The following is a 20,266-nucleotide window of genomic DNA, read 5'->3' as shown; positions in this document are numbered from 1 at the left end:
CAGCTTGAGGCTGGCATGAAGCTGACTAGTGTCCTCTCCCACTTCAGTTCTTAAGTCCAGTTGGAGGTTCTTGCTTCCACTTGGAGATGTGGAACCTCTTACTCATCACCAGTCGAATTCCCTGATCCAAGTGTCATTTTGGAAGCTTCCTGGGCATTGACACCTTGAGGAATGACTGTGCCACATGTCCAAACTCGCCCAGTGCAGGTAGCCTTCTTTGCAGTTGACATTCAATGCAGGTAGACAGTGGAGCAGTTGACATTCAGCGCAGATGCTCAGTGGAGAAGTTGACATGATCCAGAATTGCCTTGTTTTTTAGTGTTTTCAGGTGGAGAACTTTTATTAAGTGCTGTGGTTTGCTGGCCTTGTTCCTCTAGGGGTAGGAACAACATGTTTAGGGACTTTGGATCCCTTAGATATGGACATTTCATGCTTCATGCTGTAAGGCACAAAAATGTCTATAACAGTTGCCCCCTAAAGTATGAGGCCGTTTATCGGGTGAAATGCTTTATCAGGAGGATCCGAAGTTCATTCAATCGCTGAGAGGTGACCTGTAATGAGATACAATACAATACATTATTTTTCATACTGCTTTCATGATCTAGCTGAGGCGGGCATTCCCATGCTCAGCTTTATAAATACATTTTTCTGTACATAGAACAGACAATCGTCTGATGGTAGACTGATAATTCTCTGCTGAAATTATCATCCTTTGAGTAGGATGATCATCTGCTGCACATGTCAATGTTTTTATTTCCTGAATATATATCGCAGCCCGGATGGATGAAACTAGATCCGGGGTCTTCAAACTCGTCCTATCTTCACTCTAAGTACAAGCCGATCCATGTGAGAATTTCTTGGAGTCGAACATGGAAAGACATCGCTTGATTACCAGTCAATGATGTAAACTGTTAACAAGCGTGAGAGGAATCACCGATAATGATGATGACCCTCAAGGTATGGCAGTACAATCCACGTGGTGTGAATAAAGGACTTGGCGTCGAACACCATGCAGAATCTTTCGGTCGAAGGCCATTGATGTATACCTGTCGCCGGAAGTGAGAAACTTGCCATTGAGGCATGCAAGCTTCAAAGTACTGAGCGGGGTGTTCCTAGGTCAACTTCTTGGATAATGAGCTGAAGTCGACAAGAAGCGATCCGTCAAAGGAGGGCCTTAATGAATCCCACATCAGTGACACAGAACGGAGCTAATGATTGTGATGAAGGTGAAAACGATATGTGAAATATGATTCAGGGTGGCGGTCATGAAAGGATGAAAGATGATGTATGGTAGTGGATGGGACATGGTTGACTCTTTCTGAACAACATCTCTTGAACATATAACGACACTGATGCGATGGATCGGTAGCATTACCCCAAATGTGGATGGTTTGGCGAGACCATGGTGATGAGACCGGTGAATGAAACAACCCAACCCGATGTGGTACGGAGGAAAAGTGTCATGTTCAAGAGCGACTTGCTACCATTAAAGCTTTGAGGTTCTCCCAATTTTTCCCCAGTCATTTCTGACCAGTACCTCTTTATTTTTGTCAAGCTTGAGGAGGATAACATATGCTTGTTCTATAACCTGCCCTTCGGGCAAGCCCATCGCTATGTTTTAACGAGCCTAGCGATAGGGAAACTCGTTCTCGTCTAAAGACAAGTTTGTCGCTATTTAATCATTTTAACGAGTCTAACGACAAGGAAAACTCGGTCCTTTTCATTTTTAGAGAGTCTGAAAAGGTACATAAAGTCAACTCCAAAATTCCTTTTTCGTCATCTAATCCCTTAAGTCCGAAAAAGTATAAAACAATACAAAAGGGATGAGTTTTCGATATCTTTAACGAGCCGAACAAAACAAGCGCTTGATCTTTTTGTGCAATAATCCCTCAGGTCCAAAAAGATTAAAATCTAGAGGAGGGATAGCTCTTCCGGTCCTTTAACGAGCCGGAAGGCCAAAACTCGGAAATCTTTTCATATTTTACGAGTCAGTTGAAAAGAGCTTAAAGAAGACTCATCTTTTGAGGAACGAGTGATAAACAGGGATAGCAACTGATTCTAGGTACAGGTTGGAATTTTCCAATCACGGCAGTGTCACAAGGATGGCTAGGTGAAATCACTCTTCGCAGTTGTTCCTCAAAATGGGTAAACAATCATATGGAGGTGAACGATCGACCAAATGAAAGTGGAGGTGGCAGGTGCAAACACGACCAAGGCTTTTTATGGCTGATAAATTTACGATCACAGTGGTTATTTACCGGGATAGGTTCATTTTTTATTTAAAAATGAGCTTAAACTCTGGAGGGAACATTGCTCACTGCTTATATTTATTTTTTAACGAGCATGAAGACCGCGTTAAAACTGCTCGGATCTTGCGTTTATTTTTTAATGAGCATGAACTTTATTCTAAAACTGCTCGATATACTAGTCATAAGATAAGAAATGTCCCCTCAAGATTCTATTTTTTATGGAGCTTCATCTCACTAAGCTTTGCTCCGCTCCTTTCTTTATGCAAGTTCGGAAACGGCTAATCCAAAAAACAGATAAATAACCGCTCTTTTCTTGCACTCCAAAAGGGTTGCATGCCCCCAGGTATAAAATACAATTTCAAGGTTGCCCCTCCTCCTTCTCACCTCTGCTTTTCTTTGGGTGTTCACAGCTACTTGTCGTCTTGCTAGTCCAATTTTCAATATATTTTCGTAAGATCGCAAGAGAATCAGCTACTTGCGACAAGAGAGCATCTACTTGCGACAAGAGAAGAACACTACTCAAAGACAAAACATTTGTGTTACTGAGGGAGGCTTACCTCTTTTTGGTTACCCAAAGATTGTCTTGTTATTCTTTCAACAAAACACTTCCTCGGCAGTGTCCACCGAAATAGACAAAGGTGAGTGACGACCCCCCGCCCTCTCATAACTTTGACAGGAGAATCTTATTCCAGAACAACCCCTCTTCCACCCACGGACGGGGTACGGACTAGTCATATTCTCCCGCGGAAATTCTATCTTACACCCAAAGTTCCCCTGCCGAAGCAGGCCAGGATGCATGCCCCCTGGGTTCCAGTCCCATCTTTCTGAATCACTCGCACTCATCGGGAAGAAGGACTGGGGGTGGAGACATTTCTTGATTGAATAGACCATTTAGGGTTGGTATGTGACTATTTGCAAGTTGGTCTACGAGCTTGACCATTCTTCCTTCGTGTGGAAAACACATTACTCTAAAGAGTGAGGAGACTACAGCTCCCATGCAATATATATAGTCTCGTCCAAGGAGTAGGTTATAATCCAAGGGTCCTTGAACGACCATCACGTTCATTTGAACGGCCTTCCCTTTCAATGTAATAGGCACATTGGGGAGGATCCCTAATGGTCGACTGGTTCCTTTATCGAAACCCGAGAGATTTCTTATCTCAGGCAAAAGCGTCGGGGAACCCAGTGCTTTCCAAGCAACAGAGGAAAGGATACTCACAGATGCCCCTTCATCAATGATAGTGCCAGCCATTACCATTCTGTATATTTGGACTATAATTCTGAATGGTATAGTGGCTGGAAACCGGGGTCTGCCTAGTTGGTTCCAATCAAAGGACACAACCAGGTTGCTTGGTGGTGGGACCGAATACACGGCCGGATATGACCCTGACGATGTTCCTTCCTACGATAAAAGAATGGGCAAATTGCCCCGACGCTCGTCAGAGTCTGTGTTGATGAAAAGAATCTGGATGGTGTCATCCTTATTCTCTTCCGTGAGGGTGTCATTTGAAGATGAATCTTCAGTGACGGTGTCATTTGAAGATGAAACTTCTGAAGGGAGAACCGGGTCAACTGCCATTTCGACCTTTGGAGTTTCATCTGGTCTGGATTCAGTAGGTTCATTTTCAATGACTGACGCTTCAGCTGACCACTTGAGCGGGCCAGCTGTATTCTCAACCAACGAAGGACTTGGCACGAGTTTTTTGTATCCAGGAGGAAGTCTCAACGATAAAACCGGACGATCTTCCAAAACTCTCTTCGCTTTGTCTAAGAAGGGACAACGGTGGATGGCGTGATCGCCTTCACACAGTCTGCAGGGGGATCTTGCTCCCCCTCTTTGTCTTGAACCTTCACTTTCGCTGGTTGACGGTAAGCATTCAACATGGCTGTCAGAGGTTGATGCTCCCGAACTGTGCAAACGAGGGGACCAGTCCCTTAGTATCCGGGGAATACAGGGACAATCTCTATGGAAGTGGTCTCCTCTACATATGAGACATGGCGATTTAGGCCCGGTCTGTGCTGTGTGTGGATTTTTGTCAGATGTCTTTTTCTTGCCCCCAGTCGCCTTAGGCTCCTTCTTCTTCTTCTCTCTCTTCTTCTTCTCCTTCTTCTCCATGGGAGCTTGGCTTTTGCTGGCTCTACCTTGCGAAGATGAAGGATCGGAGGAAGGGTTATAGGAAGTAGAAGGCTGGTGGGCAGTTCTAGACTGATCTAACTGTTGACTCGACTGTTCAGGAACCATGGTGTTCTAAACTACATTGGTTGAGAATAGCCAAATTGGCAGGACAATTGTCAGTCCTGGAAGCGACAATGTGGCCATGTGGGGCGCACCAACTTCTACCCAAGAGGAGAAAGGACTAGGATTTCCATCATGGGGAATTCCTTGGTTGGTGCGTTCCATGTTCTCAACCTACAGATCAACGCAGGAATAGGAGGTGATTATGTTCCGTTTTAAAATAAATTTTATAACGACGCTTTAGACACAACTTGCTTTTTCACTTTTTAAGAGTCGAGAAAAAGCTAAAGATGACTCTAGTCTCCTTCGATGTTTTAACGAGCCCGAAGTGACAAATGCTCGGATGGACTTTCTGTTATAGAGTCTGAAAAAGGCCAAAAGAAACTGCTCTGGAGATCTAGGCAGAGGGTGTGCCAAACTTTTCGCAAAACCACAGAATACGTTTTACGGTACGGGCGGTCGATCTTCGTGAATGCTGTGTTCACTGCATTGCGATCAGTAGGGCGACCAACATGGCTTCCTATGGATAAAGGCTTTGTTCCTATAGGGGTCTCCCAATATATACGTGACGGTACGTGGGAGCACAAGTCCGTATTGATACTTATCGCTTCACCGTGGAGGAATCACCCAACCACTCAACGCTAAGATATCACGTTTAACGACGCCGGAACACGTCTCTAGCTTAGACCTCTATGTGTTTGCGTTATGTTTCAAAGCGTTGTTATGTAAATTCAATTTATTTTAGGTTGATCTTGTTTAGCAGTTTGCCTTTATGGATCACCATGAGATGTATGGTACAACTCCTAAATGCAGTCTAAAGATGAGAAGCAAGCTTTTTCAATCTTTTCAACTTATGAAAATCTTAACTACTGAGGGAAAAGAAAGACATCATCTTTTCACACAGATCATAGAGAACACACTAATGCACTTTTTCCTAAATCAACATGCAAGCTGTCAAAATGCACATGCACAATGCAGGTATTTCTTTTCTCTTTCTTAATGTTGATGTACTACAAAAAGAAAGTTGTTGTATAACTTTGAATTCAATTTCAAGTGAAAGCAAACAAGCTTTTGTCCAAAATCAAAAGACACCTTAAGATTTACTTGTTTCAACACTAGAAATACATAAATTCAAACCATATGACGAAAGCAAAAGCTCAATCAGCTATGAACAGAAAACAAACTAACTCTTAAGATCAGAACGACACTTATCACAGGTCTAGATCTAAGAGGCCACAACAAGACTAGTTCACTTTCGTTATGGGAAACTGCAAATGATGTAAGAAATACACAAAGAACAAATACAGTTTCTTTATACAACCGAGGTGGAATAGTGGCAAAGAAAGGTGGTTTCAGATAGGTACTTTGACTGATAACAGGCTGCAAAAACAGGGATGAAAACAGGGCAACAGAAAGAAGAGAACCCCAGTTGCACAAGGCCACACTGGTTCAACGCAGGTAGCACACTGTCAGTTTGACATTCAGCGCAGGTAGCCCCTTCGGGACCTGCGATGAAATGCAGACTGCCTTCACTGTGCCTGCAATGAAGAGAGAAACTCTCGTTTCTCTGGGTTCTGGGTCACAGATTGCTCAAAAATCAACAGTTTTTGGCCAAATCAAAGCTACCAATCAAGTACACACTAAAGGATGATTCAAAGGAGGATGAAAAGCTATCACTAAGATCTATTCAGAGTCCTTGTGGATCGGCTCTTCAAATCATAAACATGCCCAGAAACTGAGCTAGAGTAGCTGCCCTCTACTTTGCGTTTGAAAGATCCAAATGCAGTTCGATTCGGTACTCCCTGTGTTTAGGAAATGAATAGCAAAAACACAAACAACCAACAAGATACGATCCCCAGCGGAGTCGCCAATTTGTTGTTGGGAAAAGTATCCAATACGGAATGACCCTATCCCACTCTAAGGGTGATAGTTCCTTAGCAACAATCAAAGCAAAGCTATTTGAGATTACTTCTTTATGAGATGTAAAAGAGGGGAGAAAGAGATCCACTAACCGATATCTTTCGCTAATGATTGATCCAATCTTCTCTCCTTGCTGCTTGCCCCCAGCTCCTTGCTCTTTCACTGGCCCAGCTACACCAAGATCCTGCAAAATGGCAAGAGAGGGAAACTACAAGAAGCATACATTCATAATTGATTCAAGGATTAGAATAAATCAAATACACAAGTATAACAATACACCATTGAGACACATGCATATAGAAGAACCTCAAATGCTTTATTAATGGAAGAAGTAAAGTTCAGTAAGTGATACAACCATAAGAGGCCCAATCCAGCATCACCTTCCCAGCAGAAACAAATCTCCTCTTCACCTCCTTCAAAGCAAATCACCCAATAGTTCTAAACTCAAACCAACAGCAATTCTTTACATTCACAAGATTCCAGCCTCCCTAGACCTCATGAGAGAGATCTATATATAGGAGTTTTGGAGAAAGGATGAGTCAGCTTGAGGCTGGCATGAAGCTGACTAGTGTCCTCTCCCACTTCAGTTCTTAAGTCCACTTTGAGGTTCTTGCTTCCACTTGGAGATGTGGAACCTCTTACTCATCACCAGTCGAATTCCCTGATCCAAGTGTCATTTTGGAAGCTTCCTGGGCATTGACACCTTGAGGAATGACTGTGCCACATGTCCAAACTCGCCCAGCGCAGGTAGCCTTCTTTGCAGTTGACATTCAACGCAGGTAGATAGTGGAGCAGTTGACATTCAGCACAGATGCTCAGTGGAGCAGTTGACATGATCCAGAATTGCCTTGTTTTTGAGTGTTTTCAGGTGGAGAACTTTTATTAAGTGATGTGGTTTGCTGGCCTTGTTCCTCTAGGCGTAGGAACAACATGTTTAGGGACTTTGGATCCCTTAGATATGGACATTTCATGCTTCATGTTGTAAGGCACAAAAATGTCTATAACATTGTTGTACTAGGAAACCAATGCAGACACAACACTACAAATTCCACCTGATGTACTCTTTCGGCTAGATGGTCTCTCTGCCCAATCTACATCTATTAAGCCAAACAACTTCAACCACTTTGTTTATCTGTACCATAATCCATATTGGGTAGTGCCTTTGAGGTACCGTAAAACATGCTTAGTTTCCTTCCAATATAATTTGGTTCATCTAACCATATCTTGGCTCAGGTGGTTGACTGCATAACACATATCTGGTCGTGTGTTAACAAGATACATTAGTGAACCCACTAACTACTAGTAAATGGTAGCATCCACCTCTTCACATGAAGTGGAAGTCTCCTTCCTCCAATTGATCACTACAGGTGTCTCCATGGGCTTACAACTCTCCATGTGGAAGCTCTCCAGTATCTCATTAGAATTTTTGCCTTGATACACAAATAATTCCCCATCAACTTTCCATACTTCTAGCCCGAGGAACTAGTGCATGAGACCCATGTCTTTCATATCAAATTCCATTACAAGATCCTCCTTGCAAGAGATGATCAACTTCTCATAACCTGTTAATATTAAATCATCATCATATAAAACAATGACAAGCAATTTAATTTCTAGAAAAATATTATATAGGTTTACATATGCTTCACTTTTGATAAAGCCCAAAGCAACGAGATAATTGTGAATCCTAGTGTACCAAGCATGGGGGGCCTGTTTGAGACCTATAATCCTCGCTTGAGTCTGCACACATGAGACTCCCAATAAAATGTCTCAAAACATTTTGGTTTCTTTATGTACACGTCCTCCTCAATAAAACGATTGAAAAATGTTCTTTTTACATCCATTTGGTGGATTTCCCACTACTTCTGCATAGCTAGTGCAAGAATTGATCTAATGGATGAATTCCTAGCTACAAGAGAAAATGTTTCCTCATAGTCAATTCCCTCAACTTGAGAGAATCATTTGGCCACAAATTTGGTTTTATACTTCTCTATGCTTTCGTCTGGTGCATGGTTAACATTCAAGATCCATCTTGAACCCACAACAAATTTATCTGCTAGTCTTGGGACCACTTCCTGAACATTGTTCTTAATGATGGATTTGTATTCTTCCACCAACGCATCAACCCAAACTGGTTTCTCAACCGCTTCCTCAAAATAGGATGGCTCAGTCTCTACTAGCTCAATCATTAAAGCCATGTAGCCAGTGTACCTCTAAGGTGACCTCCTTTGCATGCGCAAATTTGAAGGACCTCCCACTTTCTCCCTTGCATATTGCATAGGTCTATTAGCTTCCCTGGTTCTTTTTCTCCCTTCTCTAGATGGTTCTGCTTGAGTGGATGTCTCCTTCAGTGTAATCATACCAAGAATCCAAGGAGGACTCTAATTCTACAAGTATATTTTTGTGTTACGTGCCTCTACCCACAAATGCAGTGGTAGGACTTGGTCATGTAGCATAGCTCTCGTAGCTACCACAATGCTTCAAGTCATCCTCTAAACTACCCCAATCCTGGTAGCACTGTAACTTTTGTCATCCCCAATCTCAATATGCATCTGGATATCTTTCTCCTCCTATCATGTGGAATAAGGCACCAGAATCCAAGTACCACACACTCCCCATCATAGAGTTGGCCATGCATGTGATAAGGGTGAAGTCTAGCGCAAAATATGAAGCCAATGACTCACCTACTACTCCTCCTAAGTTCTTCTTGCTAGACTTTTTATATGGACACTTTGTAGCATAGTGCCAGAATTCATGAAAATTGAAGTGTTTTATTTTGGACAAGTCTTTCTTCTTGCCCCTTGGCTAGATTCTTGTTCGGTTTGAGATTTTTTCCCTTTTCCCTTCTTTCCCTTTCCAACCAATGGAATGTTTTCTTCATCCTCTCCCTTGGATGAGGTTCCATCTCTGGTATTCTACGTGATTTCTTCATGTACCAAATTGGATCACAAGTGTTCCCAATTCAATAATTTCTCCTTCCCATTCATCGAGTGCTACTAGCAATGACAGTTTTTGGGAAGGCATAAAAGAGCTAGGCTCACTAGGTCATCTTCTACAACATTCACATGAACACCTCCAAGCTTATCACAAACTTGATTAAATTTTCTGAGATATTGTGGAATAATATCATTCTTTTGCATAATATTTCGAAGTTTGTCTTTGAGGGTCATTTTTCTATGGCCGCTTCAATTCTGGAATAACTCTATCAGTGCCTGCCACAATGTGAAAGGAGTTTCTTTCCCATGGAGATTTGAGACAATGTGATATCACACTCGCTCCAAGATAATTCTCGTCACCTTGGCTGCATATTTGTTCCATTGGGATAGGTTTTGAGCATCAACTAATCCTGGTTTTGGAATTTTTGTCTTAAGATAATCCAATAGTACATTGTCATCAATCACTAACTCCATTTGATCCTTCGATGCAATGAAATTCAAGCTACCTTCAAAGGCATACCCTAATCTCAGCCCGTTGAAGGTTATTCTCTTGATCCTGAAAAAATCCTACTACACTGAAGCTACATGTTCGAACCTCCTGAGAAATAACTTCAAAATTATTTTTCTAATGTGAATCCTTCTTTGATACCATGTAGAAAATATGGTGATATAATTAAAACTACTCAAGAAATTTTAATCTAAATCAAGAGTCACAATTCTAGTCTACTAGTGTACAAAATTCAATTCACAATTTAGAGAAACAATCTCATACATGCAATAAGAAATAACACACATGAACAATATTTTTTGTAGGGGAACCAAACTAGGAAAAGACCCTACAACTTCTTTGCATTAATTATATGAATAAAGATGTATTACAATTGATTTCCTACATTGAGCACAATCTGCAAGTGATTAACCTATCTCTCTAGTCAATGGCAGGGTCTGACCTAGAATTAGTTAATTCTTTCCACTCCTTGAGCCCCTATTTCAATTTATGCCTCTGCTTGAGCGCCTATTTCAATTTCTTCCTCTACTTGAGGCCCTATTTCCTTGTGCACATCCTAGAGAATTAGGCCATATTTTTTAGGATATTTCCTCTAATTGATTGCGTAATTTCCAAGGCTTGATCATTTAACTACATGGAACACTTGGTACACTCAAACTAGTTTACAACTTCTTGTTACACTGCCTTAGAATCTCCACCACAACTGGTGATGAAGCTTGGTATTGCAATAAGAATGTTGCAACTTCGAAGGCTACCGACTTTAATTATCAATCCGAGGTTTGTACAAACTTAAGAGGTATCAGCACTATATGTGTAGCATACAATGTGTCCTTTCTTTGTTGTCATGATGTAATGGAGTGCATGTACTAAAATCAAAACCTAAACTAATTGCAGAAAATGAAATGCTCAAAATGGAAACCTTAACCTATTGTAAGAAATAAAGTACAGGGGAAGAAACATATTCTAATTGCATAAAGATCACGAAATAAATGTAAAATAAACCTAACTTAGCCCTATTTATCACATGTGATGATTTAAACTAACTAAGCATGAAATCTAGTCTAGAGAGTACTCATTGTTGTGTGCAAGTGCAAATATAAAACCTTTTTTTTTTTTTTATCTTTTTCCTTTATAAATGCAAATGCTAACCTTTCCTTGTTCTTTGGCGGGCGAGACATGTATGGAGGAAGAGGGGTACAATGGTTGTGATGGCATGGAGGTCAAGTAGAGACCTAATCCCAGCTTCAATGACGATTTTTCTCAATTCGGGCTCAAAACAGGCTGCTACAGGTGTTCCTATAGGATGTCGACAGGATGTATTGGTTCTCCTAAAGGATCCCTTGGTTTATTACAAGAACATGCCGAAAGCTTAGGAAGTTGTATAGACGATGGAACGAACCTTGGGAAAGTTGGATAATTGAAGAATAAGGCATGGGGGTGGTGGAAACTACCCATAACTCAAGTAAGGGCTTCAAGATATGTGGATTTTCTCAATGGAAATGACCATTTTTGCTTATAAAACAAGAATTCGGATTGAGATTTTAGTGGATTTTGGCGACATGGGTGGATGAGGCTTGGACGAGGAGAATGAGATGAGGTATCCTTGCAATGTAGAATCTCCTACAACAACACACATTATTTTCTGCATCTATCTAAAAATTCATCTATACATGGGAAATATTTATTAAACAAAAAATTACTAGTCTAAAATCCAGAAATTCAAGAACTAGTGAGCTAGTAAATCTATCAAATGCCTAACCTAATCAAGTGCAAATTAAATGGGGTAAATTTTGCTATTAAGTATAATTTTTTTTTGAACTAATGTAAGTGGAATCAGCTTGATTGAATCTCGTTAGCATGCTCTAAAAAATAGCAGAAATTTACTATTCTTTGCTATAAAGGAGTTCTAGAAATCTAGATTTGGGAATAATAAGACTAATCCAAGTAGCTCAATGATTACTATGCCCTTTAAAATGTTTTCAAATGATGAAATGATGCTTGTGGTCCTACAAAATAACTTACATCAACCATTTAGCCCAATCCTCCAACATGTAATCATTAATACTAAATGACGAAATAGAAAGAAACAAGAAGTGAAAATAATAAAAAAAATTATACAAAAGGGCTTTGAGGCTCTTGGGATGGCCAAGCCTAAGGAAATTCAGAGTCCTATGGAGGAGAAAAATATTTAGAAGTTGAACATGACACCAATCCTCATTATTTTCATCAATACAATTACATCCCTACAAGAAATGATAGTGGAGCTGCAAAAATACGAGTTCTCTCCACAATAAGGCTAATAAAAATCTATCCCTAGAGGAAAATTCGACTTGGTACTTATACAAATTGATTAGGAATCGTTCCCCATGAAAGGAGGAGACTTTCCCCACCAAAATCCCTTGATTAGTGAATCTAGTTCCCAATACTAGGAATCTACATTAAATGGAAGGGAACACATTCTTAGATTTTTTCAATTATCGGAGTTCCAGAATCTATGCCATAATTCCATAATATTTTATTGATTATTTTTTAATATTGATCCTCCTATAGTAGGGAGTAAGTCCCTAAATTATCTCCTCCTCTAAATCTTCATAATGCCTAATATTCTCATAATATTCCACAAAATAAATAATATTAGGCACAAATATGCAATTATTCATAAAACTTCTCAATGAATATACTAAAGTTAAAAATACATTATCTAATACAAAAAAAGAGGTTTAATGTGCTGAAGGATATTCATATGGGCCTTAATTTATGTTTAATTTAGAGGCCCATCATACCCTCGTGCTAAAAGTGTTACTCATCCTCTGAGCAACTTAGCGACCTGATTGTGCCTCATTCATGGCCCTGGTGACCTCTCTCTTGTGCATTAAGAATATTGGTTGTAAGTTCTGCAAGGACAAGACCAAAAACATATTTGTGCAAAGAAAAATCATTGTTTCTTGAGACCATTAGATTGTCTTCTTCTTTTCTTTTCTAGCCTAGATGATTGCCTAATCGCCTTGGAGTTTTCTGGTTTTATTAGGTCTCTTTTAGGCATTGCCTTTTACGGTTTTTAGCACAATTTGTTCCTTTATTCCTTCTTGTAACAACATTTTGCCTTACTGTAGCAATCATTTCTTCTTCCTTCAAAGTCTTCTAACTGTATGGGTGTGATGAGAAATGATGTAGGTTTGTGAAAATGGAGAGGATGCTCTGTTTATTTTTTCAAGAAATTTTCAGGGTGAGATAGAGTGTAAGGTTTGTTCTTGAAATTATGAAATGGGATGGATGAATGATTGATAGATAGTGAATATGAAGTGGATGGAGGGCTTGGAGTGTTGTGGTTACTTGGCCTTTGCAAAAATGTATTCTTTTAATCATTGTCCTCATTCCTTGAAATCATCACTCTTCGTAATTTGACTTTTCGACATTGCATGAGTGAAGGAGTGAGCTGAAATTAACTAGTTGAAGATGGCCGAGGCTGCTGATCCATCCTCAGCTTATAAAACCTCATATCTCATGCGTTGACAACAATTTTCTAGCTATATTATGCTTAAGAGAAGAGGTCAAGAATATTTCATACCTGTACCTACCTAATGGTTGTTAGAGAGACATGCATGTTGTTGCTGAGTTGAGGTTTTTGTGCTGCTCATGACTCAGGTACATCTTCTTGATTTCCTTTTTCTTTTTTGTTGATCTTATTTTGCTGATGGGTTGTCTTCTTGTTGATGTGTAGGTGTTGACTTCCTCTGTTATTGCTGAGCTCTGGAGGAGTATCATTGTGTTTGTAGTTATGCTTATCCTATTTTAATCATGGTGTTGAGGGTTAGGCTTGGAGCTTGCTATTACATCAAAATAGGGTGTTCAGGGTTCCCCATACTACTACTACAGGAAGTCCTGTACCTGCCCTTTTTTTTGAATTTTTCTATCCTTTCTTTGTTGGAGGGTGAATAGGTATTGGAATGAGTTGAACGTGTGGCTTTAGAGTGGCATGGTCATGATGGGTGTTGGCTAAGATGTGGTGAAGTCAATGTCCTTATTTTCTATCCCAAAACAGGCCTCCATCATAATTTTTCCATCGGACTATCTTTCCTATAAATTTTCAGGACTTCCTGTAGTACTACAGGAAACTCCTATAGTGAGTACAAGAAATCCTGTAGAAAGCACAGACTTACTTGAAATTGGAAATTTTCTGTTGTTGGAGATGAGTATGGCTGATGGAACATGGTTATTATGGATGAAGAAAAACATGGGGCTTTGTATGGCTTGCTGTCCTCTGATCTCTGTGTTTATTATCTTCTTGCAAACCTAAAAAAACCAGAATTGTTATGAGTGGGCAGGTTTGAGGTTCCTGCCATTATTTTTGTCCTCTTTTCTCTTTTTTTTTGAAAGAAAATGAGGTTGCCGAAAATGAGGTTTTCATCCTAGTTGCCTCCCCTAGGCACCTCAAAAGAGGTTTCCACCCAAAGGTTTTTTTTCTTTTGATGTAACGCAGAGTGGAATTTGAAGATGGATTTTGGTTAGATGGAGTGGATGAGTGATGAAAGTGGCATTGGGGGACCTACATGAACCTTCCCTAAATAATACGTGACCTTTTGACCCATTTCTCCATCATATTGCCTCTTGTAGCTTCTTCTCGGCCTTCTTGTAGAGATCCTATAGTAATTGAGGACAACCTCTTGTAGCAGACATGTTTTGTCCATATCTCCCAAATTGTAGAAAGGATTGACCTAAAATTTTCTGAACATGTTGCCATCATAATTGTGCACCTCCGTATAAAAACATCTTGGTCAATGGATGTAGGAATCTCGATAATAGATAAAAATGTCTGAAGGTGATGGAGGCCGATTTCTTGGAAACCGTGAATTGGAATTTTTTGAAATTTCTTGGGAATGTTACCATATTCCATATGCATCTCCCCATGAAACTGTAATATCCCTCCCCTTAATAATAAATAATAAATAATAAAAATAATAAATAATAAATAATAAATAATAATAAATAATAAAAATAATACAAAAATAATAATTAACAATAAAAATAATGAATAATAATAAATAAATCACTTAATAATAAATAATAAAAATAATAAATCATAAATGTTAAATAATAAATAATATATATTATATAAAAAGAAATAAATAGTAATAACCATATTAAAGCTCTAAATAAGAATAAATAAAAATAAAACAAGAAAACTATCAAAAAAAGAAGGAAATAAAACAAGAAAGCTAAAAATCAAAAGAAAAGTAAAGAAATAAAACAAGAAAAAAAGTTGCATGCAGACACATGGAGTGTGTGCATGGGGTTCCCCTTCCAATGTTTTGTTCTATTTAATAGATGGTGAGGAAGATGAGAGGCATTCTTGCATTCCATCTTTCTGAGATTCTGTGTTTCATTCTCTTGGGAGAATGGTATACTAAGACCTAGGAGTCACTGGCAGTAGTATGTTGATTGAGGGCTTGGGGGCGGCCAGTTGTAGCAAGACGTTGCACAATTGAGCCTACGGTTGGGTGGAGAGTCATCCCCAAAACCTTGTTGTAGATAGCAGACTTCAACCGAAATCACAGGTAAGTGTTCTAATCATAGTTTTGAACTTGAAGTTAATTAGTCGAATTGCATGTTGAATATCAATTATTTGATTAATTACATGTTTATTTTGGGCTATTACAGAAACAACTTTTTAAATGGATGTACGGATATTGAGAAAATTGAAAAATGGTTGTAGGTGGTGGATGCTAATTTCTCGAAAACTGTGCACTAGAATTTTCTGAAATTTCTTCAGCATGTTACCATCATCCATATGAATCTTCACCTGAAACAACTTGGCAAATGGATGCATGGTTTGCAAGATACGGAAACAATAATTTTCTGCTCTATGTATTTATGTTTCGTGTAGTAAAACAGAGCATTCCTGTAGTTTTTTAGGACAAGGAAAATGAGTGGTAGAAGCTTGGAAATGATGAGTGGATGGTGGAAATAGATGAGGGTGATGAACTTGCATGGCCTTGGTCATGTTGGAACATTTGAGCAAAGGAGGAGAAAGTCAAAATTTGACTTCTCTTGATTAGGTTTGACCTATTTTTTCTTTTGTTGGTCCCAACTTGTTTTTGTTGCTTGCAGATCTTGGAGGGAACCTACATTCATCAGAGAGATACATGGAGCACATATTTTTTATTTTTTCTCTTTTTTTCTTCTAGGCCTACTAGATGCCTTAATGAGGTTTTCAACTAGCAGGTCTTCCTAGGTGCCTCAATGAGGTTTTCAACTAGTAGGTCTGCCTAGGTGCCTAGGTTTTCACCTAGGATCTTTTCTTTCTCTTTCTTTTTTCTCTTTTTCACAATACATTGACTGCCTCATGGAGGTTTTCAATCAATAAGGCAATCTCAAGCACTTCAAAGGAGTTTTCATCTGAGATTTTACTTTTTCTCTTAGTTTTTCATTTTTTACATTTTTTCTACCCTACTCTACTTGAAAAACAAGATTACTTTCAAGTATAAGAATACTTCCAATGGAGCCATGTGCACATCAAGATGACAAACAAACTAATGTGCAGGCTTGCAATATATGATTTGACATGTACCTAGATTTCAGAGACCAAATGATTTGACTTTGAAATGATCAAGCATTGTTGAAGAAGAGAGTGATGCTCCATCTTATTGATTTTTTGGAACCAAACCTCAATATAACATTGATGTCCTTGGTTTTCTTGCTTATTTCGGTCATTCTTCATGTCTTCTTCTACCATGACCTTCAAATCCTCCTCTTTTTGTTGATTGTTCTCTTGAATACTTTGAGGATTTGATGGTAACCATGAGGGAGATTTCTCAATCTCTGTTTCTGATGTCTACTCTTCATCAAGTGCAACCTATGATTCTTTGATCTTCTCTTTTGAATCTTCTTTTTCTGCATGTTGTCCTTCAATGACATCAAGAGAGTCTCTTTTTTTGAATATTCTTCCTAAGCTGAGATGAATACCATTGAGATCGAAAGGAGATATTTGGAAGTGTTGTACCTCATCATTGTAAGTGGGTTGGGCTACTTCATTGCATGGGTTTGGAAATTGTGGTATAGGTAGTTGAGTGGGAGTGGATATTTGAGATGGATGTGGTTGGGGTTGTGGTTTTGGTGGAGGTGAATGGTAGGGATGTCATGGAGTTGGGTATGGAGGATATTGAGGAAAATATTGAGGATATTGTTGATGGCTCCCATAAGTTCCTTGCCAACCTTGTTGCCAAGATTGGTTTTGGGGTTTAGATGGCCAATGTTTCCAAGGAAAGGGTGTGTTCCAATTACTTTGAGATGGATGTGCATAAGATTGAAATTGTGAATTACATTCTTGCATCATACTAGGTTGAATAGGCTTCCATGGTCATCTTAGAGCTACATAACATAGCTAAATTGGAAATTGACTTGTTCCATTGTCCTCTTGGTAAACTTCCTTCAACCTTGGTAATGAGGGGAAATATTTAACATCATATGATTCTGCATGGATGACACAAATATCAACAACTTCATTTTTCCCATTTTTAATTCTTAACATTTCTACTTTTTCACTTAGATTGTTAAGTGATCTGAAAGTGGGTCTTTAAAGGCTTCTTGTGATCTTACAAGAACCTCTCCCACTTTCAGAGCTTATATATTCCCAAGACAACTATGACTAACCAATGTGGAATTAATAATGTGCTTGACAATAACGTGTATGCTTATGTTTGTTTTAAAACTATCTATGTGCTGTAAATTGATTTGCTTAAACTTATATAAAACATATAACAATGGAACAATGCAACAAATCAACATCACCCATAAGACAACAAGTTTAATATGGGGTTCACCCAAAACTCTTGGGCTATGTCTCCTTGAGCTCTAGTCAAGTCAACTAGACTCTCTAGGATTATGGTAAGAGTTCTTTTACAAGCTCCACGATCAGCTCCATTGGTTTACATAGAACACAATGGGTTTAGACACCATCTTATCGCTGGCTCTGAAGCTCTCGACTTTCTGGCTCTGCGCTCTGGCTCTGGCTCTGGCTCTGGCTCTTAGCTCTGGCTCGTGGCTCTGGCTCATGGCTATGGCTCTGGCTCTTTGCTCTTGGCTCTGGCTTCTCTGAGCTCTCTCTCGGCCTCTGCGTGCATCAGTGGTTCGCTAGACCTCCCAGCAACCTTTTTCAGCTTTGTTGCTGTCAATTGAGCTTTCTAGTTCACTCGACCTCCAAGTGACTCTCGAAACTCCCTACTCTACTCTGCTTATGCCTGCTTATGTTCTCAATCATGCTCTCTGGATCCTTTGAGGCATTTTCTGGCTTTCTGACTTCCCGGGTCATTTGCAATGAAAGATGGAAAAGTAATAAACTAGTGTTAAAAATGATTCATTAGAACTAATTAAAAGATAACAAGATTTTACAATGCTATTTGTCCCAAGTGAATCAGTACTGCACTTATCTCCACTTGGGTGGATAAGATAATAATAAGGAAGTCTATTACTAAGTGGAAAAATTCGATGTGGCAGGTTACTTTAATTTTTTTCATAGAGATATGTTATTCAAACCTTTGAGTCATCTTAAAATGTGTCAAAATGTTTGCAACCCTGGCTGATAGATGATGCCAGGTATAAACCTTTGTGGAACCTTACTCAACTAATAAAGTCCTCAGTGAATTTTATTCCTATTCACGTGAACCATTATTTCTAGTTCTAATACCCTCAGCGTATAGTGCAACAGTAAGTGCCAACCATGGTTATGGCAGTAAAACAAAAAAGTCACTTTCTGACTCTATAAGATGACTTTTTCCTTCCAATCGATTCTCGGTTCTTCTTAGCATTTGAGCTATCAACGGTTGCAAAAGAATTAAAGTACTATTCTTATCAAGATCCTTCCCCTGTGTCTTGACTATTTCCTTTTAAATACGTTTTTTATTCATTTTTGTTGCCTCATTTGTGACATTCGATTGGGGAAAAAGTAGTTAGTTGGACCAGCTCAGCATCGACATCTTCACCAGGGGTTGTAGTTATCTCAAACTCACTGCCATCGAGGATGCGTCGACCACACTGAGATGGCATGTGTCATCTTGGGTGAGGTGTTATGCTAGATACAATGACGAGTGGATGTGCACATCTCGTGCCCTTGGCGAATTATTGAACGAGAGGTCCAAAGATCAAACCACATTGGATATCATTAATGTGGAACTGGTAATGGAATTATCGGCACTAGTGGACATGCTAGCCGTTACTTGCAAATTCCTGCAGGGAACCTGTTAGTGCTGGAAGCGAGAGAAGGTGTTGGTTCCGTTGTGAGAGGTACGCCTACGACTGGAAGATGTGGCAGAGTTTCTGAGTGCTTTCGAGAAATTGGGAACCCACAAAGGGTCGTTCAATTGAATCACCCCACCCTGGTTCCCTGGCCTCAAGGGAATTCCCCCAAGTGACCAAGCATTTGAAAATTTGCCTAGTCAGCGTGAAGGACACCCTGAAGGCCACCTTGGGTTTTAAATCATTAATTGTGTGGATTCAATTTTGGTTCGTAGGTATATTGTTTTTCCATTCCAGAAAGAAATATTATGTACCAAGAATGGAAACCGAATAGGCTTAGATCATTGAGGAAAAAAAGTAAAAAATCATGTGAGTGATAGATGGTGATGGTTTCATTTCCAATAGGAGTGAGCAGATGACTGAAAGTTCCTCTCGCATTTTTGTATTTTTGAGTTGGAAAGCTGAGGAATTTCAGACCCTATCCATTCAAATGGGAGACGGTTAGGCATCAATAGTTTACAAAAGAAAACATCTTTGCTACCACTTTTCTTTGATTCCTTTATGGAAACAGTATCAGTTGGCTTTGTTTCCAAATTCACACGTCCAACTTGTGATAAGGCAAACAAAAAAATAAACTATAGCAATCCGAATGACATCTAAAAGGGGAAACAATGATTGTGGAAGATAAAGCCACAGCTCAGCTATTTCACTTTTGATAGTGGTTATCAAGATGAGAATGGACAGTGAAGAAAGAGGGAATGATAGATGGTTTCATATGGATTCAGAAGTATTCGACCTTATATACTAATCTAGATGGTTATGAAGCCTTAAAGATGATTTATGGCTTAAGTTTATCCTTGGTTATAGACACACATACCCTGATTGAGTTGTATGAAAAAGAAAAATCCTAGACTGACGGCAAGCATACATCAATACTTGGCATGTGCTTGTGGTGCATATTGGAGCAATATTTATATGAGATTGGGCCCGTGGATGGGACAAATGAATGGTAATCAAGCTGGATTGTTTAGGTGGGAAGGGTAAATTGTTCTTTGGTAGGGTGAGGAAGCTCTGTGCAGCAGTTGTCTATGTCCATGCCTATGCCTCAGGAATGTGTCTTAGACCCTTACAATTTAGAACAAAATTTACTGGTTCAGACTTTTCTTGCCAATGGTTGTTTCATAAT

General features: G+C 39.4%; 1 pseudogene; it reads left to right on the top strand.

Annotated features, from left to right (window-relative positions):
* LOC149194740 (uncharacterized) overlaps positions 1 to 19,414 on the top strand; it is a 28,478-nt pseudogene extending 9,064 nt beyond the window's left edge.
* Positions 19,415 to 20,266: the final 852 nt, after the last annotated feature.

This window comes from Pinus tabuliformis, chromosome 2_2 (assembly GCF_031772625.1).
Source record: "Pinus tabuliformis cultivar Carrire ecotype Pingquan chromosome 2_2, CPIR1, whole genome shotgun sequence".
NCBI classification, from domain to species: domain Eukaryota; kingdom Viridiplantae; phylum Streptophyta; class Pinopsida; order Pinales; family Pinaceae; genus Pinus; species Pinus tabuliformis.
This window is presented reverse-complemented; position numbering and strand designations above follow the sequence as displayed.